This window comes from Anomaloglossus baeobatrachus, chromosome 7 (assembly GCF_048569485.1).
Source record: "Anomaloglossus baeobatrachus isolate aAnoBae1 chromosome 7, aAnoBae1.hap1, whole genome shotgun sequence".
Taxonomy (NCBI): Eukaryota; Metazoa; Chordata; class Amphibia; order Anura; family Aromobatidae; genus Anomaloglossus; species Anomaloglossus baeobatrachus.
In genome coordinates, this window is record NC_134359.1 from 204,052,141 (window position 1) to 204,069,994 (window position 17,854).

A 17,854-nucleotide genomic window follows, 5' to 3' on the forward strand; every position below is an offset into this window, starting at 1 on the left:
CCGCAGCAAATCCGCGGGTAAATCCGCGGGCAAAACGGCCTAGTGCGCACAGAGCCTAAAGTAGCGATGTCCTGCTTCGTGCCCCTCACCACACACAATATACATTTTCACATGTCTCCCCCATTTAATGGTAACAATTATGACCCCCTTTATAGCATTAGGAAATACAGTAAAACTTTACAAAGTACATATATAACACACACACAGCCACAGCCACACACACAAACACACACACACACACACACACACACACAGCCACACACACACACACACACACAGCCACACACACAGCCACAACACACACAGCCACACACACACACACACACACACACAGCCACACACACACACACACACAGCCACAACACACACAGCCACACACACACACAGCCACACACACAGCCACAGCCACACACACAGCCACACACACAGCCACAGCCACAAACACACACACAGCCACAGCCACACACACACACACAGCCACAACACACACAGCCACAGCCACACACACACACACACACAGCCACACACACAAAGCCACAGCCACACACACAGCCACAGCCACACACACAGCCACAACCACAGCCACACACACAGCCACAGCCACACACACAAAGCCACACACAGCCACACACACAAAGCCACAGCCACACACACAGCCACAGCCACACACATCCACAGTCACCCACATCCACACACACACACAAAGCCACAACCACACACACAGCCACAACACACTCAGCCACAACACCCAGCCCCCCCCCCCCACACACACACACACAGCCACACACACACAGCCACAGCCACACACACACACATCCACACATACAGCCACACACACAGCCACACACAGCCACAGGCAGCCACAGCCACACAACAACACAGTGATGGCACAGCACAGGAGCAACACACATGGCACAGCTCAGGAGCAGCACACACGCAAACACACACAGTGATGGCACAGCACAGGAGCAACACAGCCACACATACACACACACATACAGCCACAGCCACACACACACACACACAGGCACACTCACACACACAGTGATGGCACAGCACAGGAGCAACACACATGGCACAGCTCAGGAGCAGCACACACAAACACACAGTAATGGCACAGCACAGAAGCAACACACACATACACACACACACACACACACACACACAGCCACAACACACACAGTGATGGCACAGCACAGGAGCAACACACACACACACACAGTAATGGCACAGCACTGGAGCAACACACACACACACACAGCCACAACACAAACAGTGATGGTACAGCACAGGAGCAACACACAGTAATGGCACAGCACAGGAGCAACACACACACAACACAGCTCAGGAGCAGCACACACACACACACACAGTGTAATAGCACAGCACTGGGCAGTTTCTGTAGTTACAGGCAGACATTTGTACATTACAATACCTGCTCCTGTGATGTGAGAGATCGTCAGTGACTCCGACCTCACTGCTGCACTTCCTGTCAGTCCTCCTGGCGTCTCCTCCTCTCCTTTCTCTTTCAATTCTTTCTGTTCTCTGCTTCTCACTGTTTTTAATGCTTTGTTTGATCTCTCTTTTCTATGGTCTCTACTCTGTTTTCCTGTTCATCTTTGTTTCTCCCGCGCTGTACTGAAGAAGCTCCGCCCCCTGTCCTGATTGGCTGTTTTTCTCCTGGCATCTCTCACTGCTCTCTGACTGGAAGAGGAAGCTGCCTGGCCACTCCCTCCTCTTCAGCACAGGCCGCGCACAGTGTGCAGTGAGTGAGACTGCATCTCTGCATTGCGGCCAGCCTGCAGCTATAGAATCAGTGCGGGTAACCCAGCGGCCTTAATCAGCTGCTTGGTGATGCCACGGGGGCATGAAAGAGAAGGTGAAAATGTACACACAGCGGGCAGCGGCCTCTGGGGCCCTCCACCTCACAGGCCCCGTAGCAGTGGCGTGGTTTGCCTCTATGGACGGTACGCCACTGGTCTGGCTACATAGTATAATACATAAAGTATACAGAAGAATATGTGACAATGTGACTACAGACATCAAATACTATACCAGTCATATATTATCTTGTATAATTGAAAAACAGAGACTCAGATGTTATTTACAGGTAAAGGCCTAAGACACATGGCATGAAAATCGGAGCGAGTGGAATGTGATAAAAAAATCACATTCCACTCGGACCAATATTACTCTTTGTGTTAGCACCCATGAGCGACAACCCTAGTCGGACCGAGAAAACAGTTGCAGCATGCTGTGGGTGCAATGCGATCCTCTTTCTCTCGCACCCATGCAAGTCTATGGGGTGAGAGAAACATCGCACTGCACTTACATTACACCGTTGTAATGTGAGTGGAGAGCAAGAATGGCAATAGCCGGCAACAAAGGAGAGAGGGAGATAAATCTCTCACGGCCGTCCTCAGTGACGGCCCTCCCCTCCTCAGTGCTAGCCCACCCCCCTAAGTGCCAGCCCACCCCCCTCACCTGTGGTTCAATCGCATGATCGAACCTCAGTTGCAATGACACTTGCATGACACTCGGCTCTTGCTGTGCTGCCAGCGTGAGTCGAGTGTCATGCGAGGATCGCAGTAGTCCCCATGTGGCCCCGGCCTAATATTAATCTGCGTTGCTGTCATGTCCAGAAGCAGTATCACTTGCGCAGAGTTAGTGAGAGTGGAGTGATACTGTGTGTGTGTGTGTGTGTGTATGTGTGTGTGTGTGAGAGAGAGAACTGTATTTATGATTGCCCTACATTTGCCAGTAGCGTTCCATGACAACCAGTGGGTTTTATACTTTAGCATGTCCTACATGAAATTCTGCTCTCTTGTGTTATTTACATTCTGCTGCCTATAGAGTGTTGTTCTATTTTATGCAGTATTAGGGGTACTTTGCACACTACGACATCGCAAGCCAATGCTTGCGATGCCGAGCGCGATAGTCCCCACCCCCGTCGCACATACAATATTGTGTTATAGCTACCGTAGCGAACATTATTGCTACGGCAGCTTCACACGGACTTACCTGCCCTGCGACGTCGCTCTGGCCGGCGAACCGCCTCCTTACTAAGGGGGCGGGTCGTGCGGCGTCACACGGCAGGCAGCCAATAGAAGCAGAGGGGCGGAGATGAGCCGGACGTAAACATCCTTCCTTCCGCATAGACGGCGTGAGCCGCAGGACGCAGGTAGGAGATGTTCCTCGCTCCTGCGGCTTCACACACAGCGATGTGTGCTGCCGCAGGAACGAGGAACAACATCATAACATCGGTCCTTCCAAAATGATGGAAATGACCGACGCTACACCGATGATACGATTTCGACGCTTCTGCGCTCGTTAATCGTATCAAAAACGATTTACACACTCCGATATCGACAGTGACGCCGGATGTGCGTCACTTTCGATGTGACCCCACCGACATTGCACCTGCGATGTCGTAGTGGGCAAAGTACCCCTTAGGCTGTCTCCCCTGCCTTTTGCTTGTAAGTCTTGATGGGATGTAACTTGTCACAAGCAGGAGGCAGTGGCTATAGACTGAAACTGTATGACATAGAAATCATGGTTAGTCAACATTTTTAATTATATTTTGTAAACTTATAATGAATCATAAAGATTAATGAGACATGTCTACTCCAAAAAATAAGAGAACATTTTATTTTGTAATATAAAATGATACAGTGATAAGATTCAGCCCCAGTTACTTCCGCAACATAAAAAATACAGTGCATATGAATTGTTTACATCAGAGGTAATACATTTTTTATATTTAAAGACTCTCAAGGAATTTACAACCAGATGGCAACTGTGCACTTAATGAAATGAATTTTCTTCCAAGGAAAATTTACTCCTTTCAGAGCCCATTTATGTGATCTTTCACTTACACACGTATTATGACCATTTGTCATGTTATTCATGATTTATATAGTATACAGTTAGCATAGTTAATGGATTGTATACTTCAATCCTTAAATAACCCCAGCTATTAATGTTTTATGAAAATTTATTCTCCTCTTTTTAACATCTAGGGAATGAAAATTTCAGCTACACAAAAAAATCTACTTCTAAGAGCCCAGATGTCATGATTGAACAGGCATAAAAGCTAGCTGGACAACATTAAGTGAGATAATGGACAACATACACATACATATGAAGTTGCACAAAAGGCTAGTCTTGTAGTGCTGTAGCCTTGGCTCAATACTATTTGCTTGGATTCCTAGTTTGCTACATCAGTCTAAAATACACTGCTGGGGTTATTTGGCTTCAGAGAAAAATTTGGAAATAATGTGTTTGCATTATGGAAATTAGATTGAATGAATAAAATGCTGGGTGAGATGTCAATAATATGTGAGCAGTGAATAAAGAATGCATAATAAGAACAATTGGAAATATTCAGTTTACATAATATTAAGGTAAAAATATAATTTTTTAATAGTTATTGTTTATCATAATCACAAGAAGAATTGAAAGAAAAACAGTACTAAATACTAGATAAGGCTGAAGACACACAAGCGTATGGCATTGCATGGGAGAGCATCGGATGCGATATGCTAATGACTATCGTCTTCTGCTCAGCTTGAGTGTAAACCGATTGTCATTATTCTGTGATCCGATCCTGCAATTGCATCACAGCTGAGAAGGAGCGGGAGGGACTAATCTCCCCATCTCCTCCATTATCAACTGATGAAATTATCGCACTGCAGTCCGGTGTCAGCCGAGTGCAGTGCGATGTTTCACTCGCATCCACAGACTTGTAGGAGTGCAAGTGAATACGGAATCGATTCCACCCACAGCATGCTGTGACTGTTTTTTGGTTCGATTAGGGCTGAGAGAAAAAAAATCGCAGATGGTTACTGCCCCATAGAGTAACATGGGTCCGAGTGGAATGAGATAAAAAAATCACATTCCACTCGGACCCATGTTACTCTATGGGGCAGTTCCCATCTGCGATTTTTTTCTCTCAGCTCTAATCGGACCAAGAAACAGTCACAGTATGCTGAGGGTGGAATCGATTCCACTCGCCATTGTCCTAGCCCTCAGTGTGGAGGTAGAGGAAATTGGCAATCCACTCTAAAAACAACACAAATCTGACTTGGTCAAAGCAAGAAAGAGTTTTAGTTTACAGCTCCCATTAAGTTCTAGCAATGGGGAGACGAGAGACAGAGGAGGACAAGCTATATTATTTATATTATTGTGCAGCGTCAAGAACATTTATTTCCCTTTAGTGCTGGATTCACATACACACTGATCAGTACTGCTCTTATTCAGACTCCATAACTAGAAGGTTAACGTAATTACCAGAATTGTGAAGGAGAAAGCAATGGTAATTAACAGATAACTTTTAATAGATTTAATAAAAATGACTCAAGGTCCAAAAATTCATCACCCAGTGATCAATTGTACCACGAGATATACGTTGCTTGATAAACAACTGAACAGCACTCTGATTATAAGGTGCAACCTACTAAGGAATAGGGGACCTCAATTACCACAATTTGGTATAACTCGTATCCTTTTTTTTTTCTAGGTCCTCAAACTCTGTCCTCACTTTACAATTTTATGTCATATACATTAGACATTCACAAAAAATTGCACATAGGCCAATGTAAACCATCATTGAAAACGTGCCATTGTGCAGTAGGTAAACATATGACTATAAAACAATATATCAACATATATCCAGGACTAAGTACTAACGATTAACATGGCAAAGATCTTTTTGAATAATCTATTTGTATAACCTGGAAAAATATGTGAACCAATTATGCTGATATTGTCGCTAAAGAAATGAGAGGGGCCTATAAAACGCCAACACATTACCCCAAGTAATATCCAATGATGCTCACTACCCTCCGTCTTCTCATTTTGATACACAGTCAAGATAACATGCATGCCTGGGGCTGCAGTCTGTAGCCATATGCTTTATCTGAGCTGGGTATCGTAATATGGGGGGACCTTACATCAACATTTTTACTTATTTATTTATTTTTACAGCAAACTAGACGCAGACAGTGCTTCTGATTGAAAGCGATCAGACACACTGTCACACAGGGTGGGGGCGCTGTCTGACTGCAACCAATCAGAGACACGGGCACTGCCAGTGGATGGGGAAGCAGTGCATATGCATGAAGATAATGAGCGGCCCTAAAAGTAGGGAGCGTGGCCCTGGAAACAGTGTACAACTGCGTGGAGACTGGTAAGTATGAAGCCGTTGTTTTATTCTTATTTTCTTTCTTATTTTCATTGATTTATTTTTTATTACCCATGTGACTAGATCCAGATCATTACTCAGATTTCCCTGACAATTCCGGGCTTGGGGTCAGTGCTCGGTGTCTTTTGAACTCACGCGGATTTGGACTGTTAGGTCGGGCCACATGGGGACTACTGCGATCCTTGCATGACACTCGGCTCACGCTGCCAGCACAGCGGGAGCCGAGTGTCATTGCGACTGAGGTCCAATCATGCGATCGGACCACAGCTGCGGTGGATGGGCCGGCACTGAGGAGGGGTGTAGCCAGCGCTGCAGAGGGGAGGGCCGGCGCTGAGGAGGGGAGGGAGGGCTTTATCTCCCTTTCTCCTCCATAGCCTGCTATTGCCATTCTTGCCCTGCACTCGCAGTACACCGGTGTACTGCAAGTGCAGTGCGATATTTCTCTCGCCCCATAGACTTGAATGGCTGCGAGTGAAACCAGGATCGCATTGCACCCGCAGCATCCTGCGACTGTTTTCTCAGTCTGATTAGGGCTGAGAAACTAATCGCTCATGGGTGCTGGCACATAGGATAATATTGGTCCGAGTGGAATGCGATGTTTTGTCGCATTCCACTCGCTCTGATTTTCATGCTGTGTGGCTTAGGCCTTACCTTCTGAGTTCGCCCATCACTATAGATACAGTAAGTCCACGAACAAAGATTATGGTCCAATAGATTGAAGGGTTCAGCTTAAAAAATATTTATTGTAAAACATATCCTTTATTATATAATTGTAAAAGATAGCAATATATATAATCATACATGGAAGAGGCAAATCTTTGTGTAACAGCTCACCCACCCTTATGTCACAAGTTTGTCTAGCAAAAATATTTAAAACATTAAAAACAAGAAATAAAAAGAGACATACATATACAGTATGTAGTACATGAATAAGTTCTTAAAAAAGATAGAAACCTAAAAAGAAAATCAAAAATAGAGTTCCATAACGGTAATTTATGTCCTGATTAATATTTAAAAGGGCATTCACATTTCCAAGATTGTATCCCAATATGTAGTAAGTGTACCAATAATAATAATAATAATAATAATAATAATAATAATAATATTAGCAAGTACCTCTTATTAGAAATATAGTATACTTCTCCTGATATAGTCATGTTTCTTACCTCATGTGCAGGGCATTGCAGTAGCATAGGTATCCATGATTATGACTATGAGTAAACTTACTTAATGTCACTATGTGAATCTCAGTAATCATGGATACCTAAGCTGCAATCCCTTGCACATGAGGTAAGTGAAATGGCTATATCAGGAGAACTATACTACATTTCTAATTGGAAGTATTGCTAATATTATTATTATTACACTGAGTACATATTGACATAGGATCTTGGGGATGGGAATATCTCTTTAACGCTATCGGAACCCTTATCTTTAATTTAAAAATCTATAGGATTTTCTCTAGTAAGCTACAGTCCTGGCCAAAAGTATTGGCACCCCTGCAATTCTGTCAGATAATACTCACTTTCTTCTTGAAAATGATTGCAATCACAAATTCTTTGGTATTGTCTTCATTTATTTTGCTTGCAATGAAAAAACACAAAAGAGAATGAAACAAAAATCAAATCATTGATCATTTCACACAAAACTCCAAAAATGGGCCAGACAAAAGTATTGGCACCCTTAGCCTAATACTTGGTTGCATAACCTTTAGCCAAAATAACTGCGAACAACCGCTTCCGGTAACCATCAATGAGTTTCTTACAATGCTCTGCTGGAATTTTAGACCATTCTTTGGCAAACTGCTCCAGGTCCCTGAGATTTGAAGGGTGCCTTCTCCAAACTGCCATTTTGAGATCTCTCCACAGGTGTTCTATGGGATTCAGGTCTGGACTCATTGCTGGCCACTTTAGTAGTCTCCAGTGCTTTCTCTCAAACCATTTTCTAGTGCTTTTTATAGTGTGTTTTGGGTCATTGTCCTGCTGGAAGACCCATGACCTCTGAGGAAGACCCAGCTTTCTCACACTGGGCCCTACATTATGCTGCAAAATGTGTTGGTAGTCTTCAGACTTCATAATGCCATGAACACGGTCAAGCAGTCCAGTCCAGTCCAGAGGCAGCAAAGCAACCCCAAATCATCAGGGAACCTCCGCCATGTTTGACTGTAGAGACCGTGTTCTTTTCTTTGAATGCCTCTTTTTTTTCCTGTAAACTCTATGTTGATGGCTTTTCCCAGAAAGCTCTACTTTTGTCTCATCTGACCAGAGAACATTCTTCCAAAACGTTTTAGGCGTTCTCAGGTAAGTTTTGGCAAACTCCAGCCTGGCCTTTTTATGTCTCGGGGTAAGAAGTGGGGTCTTCCTGGGTATCCTACCATACAGTCCCTTTTCATTCAGACGCCGACGGATAGTACGGGTTGACACTGTTGTACCCTCGGACTGCAGGGCAGCTTGAACTTGTTTGGATGTTAGTCGAGGTTCTTTATCCACCATCCGCACAATCTTGCGTTGAAATCTCTCGTCAATTTTTCTTTTCCTTCCACATCTAGGGAGGTTAGCCACAGTGCCATGGGCTTTAAACTTCTTGATGACACTGCGCACCGTAGACACAGGAACTTTCAGGTCTTTGGAGATGGACTTGTAGCCTTGAGATTGCTCATGCTTCCTCACAATTTGGATTCTCAAGTCCTCAGACAGCTTTGGTCTTCTTTCTTTTCTCCATGCTCAATGTGGTACACACAAGGACACAGGACAGAGGTTGAGTCAACTTTAATCCATGTCAACTGGCTGAAAGTGTGATTTACTTATTGCCAACACCTGTTAGGTGCCACAGGTAAGTTACAGGTGCTGTTAATTACACAAATTAGAGAAGCATCACATGATTTTTCAAACAGTGCCAATACTTTTGTCCACCCCCTTTTTTATGTTTGGTGTGGAATTATATCCAATTTGGCTTTATGACATTTTTTTTTTTCATTGAAGACAAATTAAATGAAGATAATAATACCAAAGAATTTGTGATTGCAAGAAACTGAGTATTATCTGACAGAATTGCAGGGGTGCCAATACTTTTGGCCAGCACTGTATCTCCATCTATAGTCACCTACCTGGGGTGGTTTATAAACTCTCGCAAAAATTGCCCCTAAAATTTCAGATCCTTAAATCTTGCAGTCATCGACCTGTATAAAGAGCTTTGACATTCCTGAAACAGTAAGAGCATCTTGATAGAGTATTGTAAAAATGCCTTCTAAATCTTCAGTGGATACATTGTGCAACCCATGTATTGAAGTCTACAAAAGGAATATTTAATCAAATCAGCAATAAACCAAATAATACAGACACTTAAAGGGAACCTGTCATCAGAAATTTCGCCCAAAAGCTAAAAGATTCCCCCTCTGCAGCTCCTGGGCTGCATTCTAGGAAGGTCCCTGTTATTATTGTGCCCCATGTGAGACCAAAATAAAGCCTTTATAAAGTTCTACCTTTTTGTATGCAGCTTCTGTAAATCCGACACGGGGGCGGGCTCTCTGCCGTCCGTTATTCTGCCTCCTGGTCCTGTATGCCGCCCCCATCGCTCCTTTCCATATCTGATGCACCGCCCACTGCTCCAGCCATCCCCGTGCATGCCCAGTGCCAGTCTCACAGGACTGAGCACTGTGACTGCTGGTGATGTGTGCGCAGGCAAGTGATTATGGACGGGGCTGTGACTGTTATCAGCAAGTACCCGGCCATAATCTCTTGAGCGCGCAAACCTCTCCAGCGTCACACTGAGCTCAGTGTAGATGCTAGACTGTATGGGCTGCTTCCAGGGATGACGTCCCTTTGTCATGTGATAGGGGCGTGTTCGAAATACTATCACATGACAAAGGGACGTCATCCCTGGAAGCAGCCCATACAGTCTAGCATCTACACTGAGCTCAGTGTGACGCTGGAGAGGTTTGCGCGCTCAAGAGATTATGGCCGGGTACTTGCTGATAACAGTCACAGCCCCGTCCATAATCACTTGCCTGCGCACACATCACCAGCAGTCACAGTGCTCAGTCCTGTGAGACTGGCACTGGGCATGCACGGGGATGGCTGGAGCAGTGGGCGGTGCATCAGATATGGAAAGGAGCGATGGGGGCGGCATACAGGACCAGGAGGCAGAATAACGACGGCAGAGAGCCCGCCCCCGTGTCGGATTTACAGAAGCTGCATACAAAAAGGTAGAACTTTATAAAGGCTTTATTTTGGTCTCACATGGGGCACAATAATAACAGGGACCTTCCTAGAATGCAGCCCAGGAGCTGCAGAGGGGGAATCTTTTAGCTTTTGGGCGAAATTTCTGATGACAGGTTCCCTTTAATAAAACTGCTAATACTGAATGTTTTACTATCATGGCAAGATTGGAAAATGTCATTTGCCTATGAAATCACAGGTTTGCATCTTTATGACCACGAGCTAAAGAAAGATGTTTTTTAAATTAGTATTTTTCCTTGTAAACATTCTAGGGGACAATATGGAGCAGTATGCTCCAGGGACATAGTTAATATCCTGTTAGAATATTTGCTTTAACACTTTATCTTGACATAAAATCAGCAAGTGTTTTTTTTTAATAATTGCTCTTGTTTCATTATATTATATATTAAAATCAATTACAAATTTAATGCCCTGGCTCTCACGTTTGCACTTGTACTTGATTTTTCCAAATAAGAAACTGCGTCTATCAATTTTTGAGACTAAATTACAGGCTCTGTTGAGACAACAATAAGTATCCTCTATTTTATTAATCTCTTCTATAAATTTTGTAAACCTGTCATCAGATTTGGGGCCTATAAGCTGCGGCCACCACCACTGGGCTCTTATATACAGTATTCTAACATGTTGTATATAAGAGCCCAGACCGCTGTGTAGAACATAAAAATCACTTTATAATGTTTACCTAAAGGGCGGTGCAGTGAAGTTGGGCCATATGGGCGTCTCCGTTCTCCGGTGATGGCGCATCCTCTATTGGCCATCTTTGTCCTCCTTCTGAAGCCTGTGTGCATGACACGTCCTATGTCATACACACTCACTGGTCCTGCACAGGCGCTCTACAATACTTTGATGTGCCTTGCTCAGGGCAGATGAAAGTGCACCTGCGCAGGACCTCAATGCCGGCAAGTGTGTACGGCATAGGACACATCATATACACAGGCTTCAGAAGGAGGACGAAGATGGCCAAAAGAGGAGGCACCGGCATCGGAGAACGGAGACACCCATATGACTCAGCAGGAACAGGATGGGGGATATTACTAAAGATGTTGGCCAAAAATAATATATGGTGATAATTGTAACACTATGTTACTTACAAGAAAGGGATAAAATGTAAACAAAAAAAATAAAGCATTATATTTTTTATAATTTTAAAAATGATTTTTATATATTGTATACGGTATATATATTTAAACAAAAAAGTGCCCATTTGTTATAATAAACAAGCAAAAAATGCTCAAAAACCATGAACCAAAGGTGTAGAGAAAAAAATATGGTACCAATAAAAATGTCACTTTGTCCTGCAATTAATGTGCCCCCCCCCAAATTATTGTTTTTCTATGTGCAACCCATAAACCCAGCCGAGTTTGAGACCCCTGGATTAGACAATAGGTAAAGCCCAGGAACACAACTAGGTTCTACACATACGCTATTAATATGGAATATATCAAGCTATAGTCAAAGACCAAATCGACTTGACTTGACGTGTAATCACTGAACCAGATAGTTTGTTTGCGTTCACATGCAGTTCGATGGCAGAAAACTACTGAAGTGCTCAACCATTATGGTGTTTTCCCGGCTCTTCTGCGCAACCACTTAAACTATTTTCCCAAAATCACATTATTTTCCATAAAGCACACTAAATACTAAATACTTATTCTTAATATACATATTAAGTAGAGATCAGCAGATTGATCAGAGAATTGACTAGCGAAGGATCAGGTTTCAGTAGGATATCCTGAAATTCACAGTTTCCCCAAATCAAACACTTTGAGATTTGATTCACAGATCTCAAAAAGAAACTTACTCTGAACCAGTTATGCAGACTCTTCTCATGTCACTGCATTGTTACTGTTTGCTTCTGGTGGTGGAAAAATCTCCTTCTTCCTGTACACTAAAAATTACAACCTGTTCTTACATTCAGGGGCGTAACTAGAGTTTGATGGGCCCTGGTGCAAAGTTCAGACCTGGGCCCCCCTCTCCACATACACCAACACCGACACTTGGGGTACGGGATAATGACGCTGACACTTGGCTTTTACCCTCAGCACTCATGTTTCCCATGATCTGAAATCCCTCTATCAGCACCCAGCGTTCCTATGTTCTTATATCCAGCTTGTCCTTGGCACCCAGCTTCCCCATGCTCTGCTATACAGCTTTCCCTCAGCACCCAGCTTTCCCATATCAGAGCATGGGAAAGCTGGCTGTTGAAAGATGTATAGCACAGCATGGGAAAGCTGGGTGCTGAGGGAAAGATCCTTTTTCCCTCAGCACAAAACGTTCCCATCCCCTGCTTGTATCTTTTCCCCCCCTTGTATAGGTCTCCATATATTATAATTTATCCCATAGTACTCCATATATCATACTGCACCACATAGGCCTCCATGTTTCATAATGCACCCCCATAGTCCATGCATAAGGTAGGCTCCATAGTCCTCCATATATTATAATGTAGCCCCCATAGTTCTATATGTATTAAAATGCAGCTTCATAAATCTTCATATTGCATTATACAGCCACATACTCCTCCATGTATAATGCACCCCTAGTTCATGTATCAGGTGTCCTTCATGTTGTATAATGCATCCCCATAGACCTACATGTGTATTGCAGCCCCATATACCTCCATGTATAATGCATCCCCCTAGACCTCCATGTATAATACACCCCTATAGTCCATGTATAAGATGTCCTTCATGTTTATTATGCAGCCCCATAGACCCATAGACCTCCAAATATAATGCAGCCCCACAGGCCTCCATGTATAATGCAGCCTTCCCAGGCCTCCATGTATAATAATGCTGCCAGCCTCCCCACGCCTCCATGAATAATAATGCAGCCAGCCTCCCCAGGCCTCCATGTATAATAATGCAGCCAGACTACTCAGGCCTCCATGTTTAATAATGCAGCCAGCCTCACCAGGCCTCCATGCATAATAATGCAGCCAGCCTCCCCAGGCTTCCATGTATAATAATGCAGCCAGCCTCCCCAGGGCTCCATGTATAATAATGCAGCCAGCCTCCCCAGGCCTCCATGTATAATAATGCAGCCAGCCTCCCCAGGCCTTCATGTATAATAATGCAGCTAGCCTCCCTAGGCCTCCATGTATAATAATGCAGCCAGCCTCCCTAGGCCTCCATATATAATAATGCAGCCAGTCTCGCCAGGCCTTCATGTATAATAATGCAGCCAGCCTCCCCAGGCCTCCATGTATAATAATGCAGCTAGCCTCCCTAGGCCTCCATGTATAATAATGCAGCCAGCCTCCCTAGGCCTCCATATATAATAATGCAGCCAGTCTCGCCAGGCCTTCATGTATAATAATGCAGCCAGCCTCCCCAGGCCTCGATGTGTAATAATGCAGGCAGTCTCCCCAGGCCTCCATGTATATAATAATGCAACCAGCCCCCCAGGCCTCCATGTATAATAATGCAGCCAGCCTCCCCAGGCCTCCATATATAATAATGCAACCAGCCCGCCAGGCTTCCATGTATAATGCAGCCCCCCCAGGCCTCTGGCCACCGTGTACTCACTAATTTATATAAAAAAAACAAGTACTCAACTCTCTACTCGTTCCACCACTGCTCTGTCCTCACCTCTCCTCGTTCCACCGCTGCTGTCCTCACCTCTGTACTTGTTCCCCAGCAACTCCAGTCAGTGTCATCCTGCTCTGTGCTCTGCATGCCTCAGCACAGCAGTCGCACAGGAGTGACGTCACCAAGCAGGCACAAGGGGAGAATGATAAAGCCTGGAGCGGCACTGGCCGCTCTATGCTTTATCATTGCTGTGCACGATGATGGGGGAGGGGGGCTCAGTGCCACCGCTGCTGACACCGGGCAGGTGGTACTGGTGTCAGTGGCGGCAACGGGTCAAATAGCGGCCGTGTGGTCTGCGACAGATCAGCGCAGATCCTCTCACAGAAAGGAGCTGGCTGCTGATCTACTGAGAGACCGCGGGCCCCTAACCTTTCGGGCACGGTCGCAATGGCAACTCCTGTGACCAAAGTAGTTACATCCCTGCTCACGTTCCTCAATTGCTCAGTGTATTTGTCATGATTCGCCTCCCTATCCACATGACTAGGGGGCGGAGCCTTCTCTCGAACCTCACTTCCGGCCCCTGGATGCCTTAAAAGCTGACACTTCCAGTGAACCAGCGCCGGCTATAAGCTTAGCTCTGCTTTGCCTGTGATTGCTGGTCCTGTGAGTGATATCCTGATCTGTCTGTTCCTGTGCCCCCGTGCCCTTCTCTGTGTTCCGTCCCCTGGTCGTCCCTCCTGTCCTGTGTCCCCCCTCCTATTTCCCCACTCGGTTGCTTCCTCCAGTTCTGACCTTAGCCTGACTTTGACTTCGCTTCTGCTCGCTTCTCTGGTCCTGCTTCTGCCCGTACGGTGTTTGACCCAGCCTGTCCGACTATTCCTCACATACCCTGCAGTTCTGCCTCTCAGCTGTGCTGATTAGGCAGTGCATGAGAACGCTGTGCATTTCCTTCCTGGTTCTCATTGCTCTGTGTAGTGTTGTCTGCTGCAGAGCTCTGGCTCCCATGGTGGCAGCATTACAGTATAGCCAGCCCCAATAGGCTTTATCTCCCATAGGGAAAGAAAAAAAAAAAAAAAGCCATTTAATTTTTGGTAGTGGGATCCAACTTTGCAGGATAACAGACTGTAATGGATCCACTCAGTACTTTGTGCGAGCAAGTAGCCAACCTTACGCAGCTGGTGCAGGATTTGGCTGCAGAGCATCGCACCCTGGTAGCTTCACACAACATTCTGCAGAGTGAGGTTTCTGCTTCTGCGAGGGCCACCTCAGTGGCAGTTACTTCACAAACCGTGGGACAGCATAGTCCCACTGATGTCCAACTGACCTCCCCCGAACCCACGGTGATGCTCCCCGATAAATTCTCGGGGGAGAAAAACCTATTTCGGACATTTAGGGAGAGTTGCAGGCTTCTTTTCACTCTCTGGCCTCGGTCCTCGGGGAATGAGACCCAGCGGGTGGGGATCATCATGTCGTTACTTAGAGGAGGTCCCCAGACCTGGGCGTTTTCCCTACCCCCTTCGGCCCTGGAATGGCATTCGGTTGACCTCTTCTTTGACTCCCTCGGGGTGATATATGACGAACCAGACCGTGTACGGGTGGCTGAGGACAGGATCATGTGTGTCACTCAGGGAAACCACACTGCTGAGCTATATTGTTCTGAGTTTCGGCAGTGGTCCACTGAGGTACGGTGGAATGATTCTGCACTCAGGTGCCAATTCCGGAGAGGACTTTCGGACTCCCTGAAAGACGCTTTGGCTCTGCACCCTCCTCCCAGCACCTTGGATGATGCGATGATGGAGGCCGTTCGTATGGACCGCAGATTACGGGAAAGAAGGGGAACCATGCGTGAGATTCCACCCCCTCTACCTAGGACACCTTCTTTGCCGGCTATGGAACAGATGGAAGTTGGAGCCATCAGTCCGGATGAGAAGTAGAGGAGAAGACGCCGAGATCTCAAGCTATGCTTCTTTTGTGGACACCATGGACACTGGAGGAAAGACTGCCCGGCTTGCCCCTCCGCTAAACAGTCGTCGGGAAACTTCTAAGTCTGGGTAACGGTCGAGGAGGTTGCCCAGACTATCAGGTACCTTTCCTCTCCTCCAATAAGATACTTCTGAATGTCGACCTCCGGGTCAAGGAGTCGGTCTGGTCTGCTACTGCCTTTGTTGACTGTGGGTCCGCTATGAACTTCATTGACTCTGAGTTGGTCCAAAGACTAGAGTTAGGGACAGTGAGGTTAGAAGGACCCATTCAACTCCTGGCAATTGATAAAACACCGCTGCCTCAAAACCTCATTCGGTTTGCTACAGAAAAATTTACTCTGGTGATCGGGTCTCTGCATTCTGAAACTATTTCTTGTTTTGTAATGGCCAATCTCCCTGCTGGATTAGTGTTGGGGTATCCATGGTTAAGGTTACATAATCCCGTTGTTGATTGGGAGCGTCGTACCATAGTCAAATGGAGTCCTGCTTGTCATAAAAGGTGTCTACAATCTGTACCTGTGTTCTCCGTAAGTCCTGAGGGTCTTCCGGAATACCTGAGGGACTACGGAGACGTATTCTCGGAAACAGAGGCCGCGGTTTTGCCGCCTCATCGCCCATATGACTGTGCCATCGAATTACTTCCCAATACCAAATTGCCCAAGGCCCGTTTATATCACCTCTCGGGTCCAGAAAGGGCTGCTATGAAATCATACATATCTGATAGTATACGTAAAGGGCATATCCGTCCTTCTTCTTCCCCTGGGGCTGCTGGGTTCTTTTTTGTAAAGAAGAAGGACGGAGGATTAAGGCCATGTCTCGATTTCCGAGAATTAAACAAAAATTACTGTGAAAAACACGTATCCGCTTCCACTCATCCCTGATCTCTACAACCAACTCTCTGAAGCCCGGTGGTTTACCAAACTAGATCTCAGGGGGGCCTATAATCTTATCCGTATTAGAGAAGGGGATGAGTGGAAAATGGCCTTTCTGACGTCAGAGGGGTTATTCGAGAATTTGGTGATGCCTTTTGGTCTAACAAATGCCCCTGCGGTGTTTCAAAATTTCATCAACGATATCTTCTCTGATTTTCTTGGTCGTTTTGTGGTCATCTATCTCGATGACATTTTGATTTATTCTGCAGATAGAGATACGCATATTATGCATGTTTGCTCAGTATTACAGAGATTGCGTGATAACCATCTGTTTGCCAAGCTTGAAAAATGTGTTTTCTCTGTTCAGGAAATAGCCTTTCTTGGGTTACTCCTTTCTCGTGATGGGTTTAAAATGGACCCAGGAAAGGTGCAGGCTATCGTGGATTGGGTGCAACCCAGGGATATCAAGGCGCTACAACGCTTTTTGGGTTTCGCAAATTATTATCGAAGGTTCATTAAGGGGTTCTCTCAAATTGCCAAGCCATTGACTGACCTTACACGGAAAGGGGTGGATCTGCAGAACTGGTCGCAAATGGCTGTCCAGGCCTTTCTTGAGTTAAAGGACTGGTTCATGTCCGCCCCAGTCCTGGTACAGCCTGACCTCGAGGCACCGTTTGTTGTGGAGGTGGACGCCTCAGAGGTGGGGGTGGGAGCTGTTCTCTCTCAGGGCCCTGCTACTCTGACTAATCTGCGACCATGTGCGTTCTTCTCCAAGAAATTCACTCCGGCTGAGAGGAACTATGATGTGGGTAACTGTGAATTATTGGCGGTAAAGTTGGCATTCGAAGAATGGAGGCATTTTTTGGAGGGTGCAGTTCACCGTATTACTGTCATCACTGATCATAAAAACCTCGCGTATATCGAGTCCGCCAAGAGATTGACGCCTCGACAAGCGAGGTGGGCTCTTTTCTTTTCTAGATTTCATTTTTGTATTACTTTTCGGCCGGGGTCTAAAAACGTGAGGGCAGAT

At 45.6% G+C, this 17,854-nt stretch overlaps 1 protein-coding gene across 1 annotated transcript in view; it reads right to left on the bottom strand.

Annotated features, from left to right (window-relative positions):
• The window catches only part of GSG1L (GSG1 like), a 495,401-nt gene that overhangs the window by 177,919 nt on the left and 299,628 nt on the right, over positions 1–17,854 (bottom strand). The window lies entirely within an intron of this gene.